The sequence below is a fragment of the Neophocaena asiaeorientalis genome, unplaced genomic scaffold (assembly GCF_003031525.2).
Source record: "Neophocaena asiaeorientalis asiaeorientalis breed wild unplaced genomic scaffold, Neophocaena_asiaeorientalis_V1.1 scaffold134, whole genome shotgun sequence".
Classification (NCBI taxonomy): Eukaryota; Metazoa; Chordata; class Mammalia; order Artiodactyla; family Phocoenidae; genus Neophocaena; species Neophocaena asiaeorientalis.
In genome coordinates, this window is record NW_020185339.1 from 14,635,990 (window position 1) to 14,638,161 (window position 2,172).

The window sequence follows — 2,172 nt, forward strand, 5'->3', positions numbered from 1 at the left end:
TTTATTGCTCACACTGACATTTCACACTTACCTTATACTTTTTAATAATATTTTTATGTACATATTTCTAATCTCCCGATCTAAATCCTTAAATTAGAGTATGTGTTACCCTCCTTTGTGTATGGGAATATCCCTCATGTATCACCTTGCCCAGAATATTTTATGCTCAATAAAAATCTGTTGCTTAATTGAGTTACTTCTAATATAAGCATAAAGAAGCAAGCAGCTTTGAAGCTTAGCAATAGAGATATGGATCCAGCTCACTAATTCAATTCTTCCTTCTTCCTAATAAAAAATCTCCTCGTGCTCATTATCTCCCGGGAGTCTTTCATACAGACATATTGGTGATTCTCAGTCTTCGAACCCATCTGTACTTGATAAAATGGTAAGATTTTGAACCTAATTAAATAGTGAGAAGCACTGATAGTACATGACTTGGCTAATATTTTGAGTAAGAATCTGGACAAGATACAAAAACTAAAGTAGTGGCTGTTTTTCCTCTTCTCTGGGTTGTGCTTCCTTCCCTAGTTAGCGAAGATGCAGCTCAAACCGATGGAGATTAACCCGGAGATGCTGAACAAGGTGCTGGCCCGGCTGGGGGTTGCCGGCCAGTGGCACTTGGAGGATGTGTTGGGCCTGGAGGAGAAGTCTCCGGGCTCGGTGGCAGCGCCTGCCTGAGCGCTGCTGCGGCTCTTTCCTCTCACGGCCCAGCATGAGAACTTCAGGAAAAAACAGATTGAAGAGCTGAAGAGACAAGAAGTAAGCCCTAAGGTGTACTTCATGAAGCAGACCATTGGCAACTCCTGTGGAACCATCGGACTCTCATTCGTGTAGTGGCCAATAATCAGGACAAACTGGAGTTTGAGGATGGGTCAGTTCCAAAACAGTTTCTTTCTGAAACAGAGAAGTTGTACCCTGAAGACAGAGCAAAATGCTTTGAAAAGAATGAGGCCCTCCAGGGAATCCATGATGCCGCGGCACAGGAAGGCCAACGTCGGGTAGATGACAAAGTGAACGTTCATTTTATTCTGTTTAACAACGTGGATGGCCACCTCTATGAACTTGATGGATGGAGGCCTTTTCCGGTGAACCATGGCGCCAGTTCAGAGGACTCACTGCTGCAGGACGCTGTCCCAGGTCTGCAGAGAAGTCACTGAGCGTGGGCAAGGGGAGGTCTGCTTCTCCGCCGTGGCCCTCTGCAAGGCAGCCGAATGCCTCGAGGGGTGTGGGGGGGGGCACTTCGCTTTCTCTCCCCTTCCCTTCATCGTGAAAGTATATCCCTACCTATGTGGTCTGAAATGCTTCAGTACTTGTAGAGCACAGCTGTTCTCCTTCGGTTCTGCAGATAAGCACTTACCCTCAACCTCGCCTACTCACTAGCAGAGCTCACTGTCCATTGAGCAAGCTTGGTGTCACCCTCTGATGGCAAAGCATTCCCCTCATTGTATGTCTTATACCTCAATATCTAATGCTTTAATGGCTATGTTGGTTTCTGACTGTAAGCTAAGGCCTTGGATGTGGTTTAATTGTCCTTAAAAGGGATAAAATTTTTCTGCTGCTAAGAGATAAAAAACAAACAGGGGCTTCCCTGGTGGCGCAGTGGTTGAGAATCCGCCTGCCAATGCAGGGGACACGGGTTCGAGCCCTGATCTGGGAAGGTCCCACATGCCGCGGAGCAACTAGGCCTGTGAGCCACAACTACTGAGCCTGTGCGTCTGGAGCTTGTGCTCCGCAACGAGAGGCCGCGACAGTGAGAGGCCCGCGCACTGCGATGAAGAGTGGCCCCTGCTCCCAGCAACTAGAGAAAGCCCACGCACAGAAACGGAGACCCAACACAGCCATAAATAAATAAATAACAAAACAAACAAACAACAAAACAAACTAAAGTAGTAATACAAGTTTCATTATGGAAGCTGAATAAGATAAAGGAAGGATGACCTCTTCAATTGGGCAGAGATGTTTTCGTCATTTTTTTCCCATTTTAGTAACAAATCACAATTGTGCTTACCCATTTCAACGCTAGATTTCTCAACAGATGCTAGGTCTAATCTAGTAGTCATGCATGACAGTTTTGAGTTCCATTACTCAATATATTATTAAAGTTCTATTATCTTTGAAAATGATTACACCATGTTTAGTAGCAAAATTTTTTTTTTTTTTTTTTTTTTTTTT

At 44.8% G+C, this 2,172-nt stretch overlaps 1 pseudogene; it reads left to right on the top strand.

Annotated features, from left to right (window-relative positions):
* Positions 1-537: 537 nt before the first annotated feature.
* Positions 538-1,380, top strand: LOC112394425 (ubiquitin carboxyl-terminal hydrolase isozyme L1 pseudogene; annotated as a pseudogene).
* Positions 1,381-2,172: the final 792 nt, after the last annotated feature.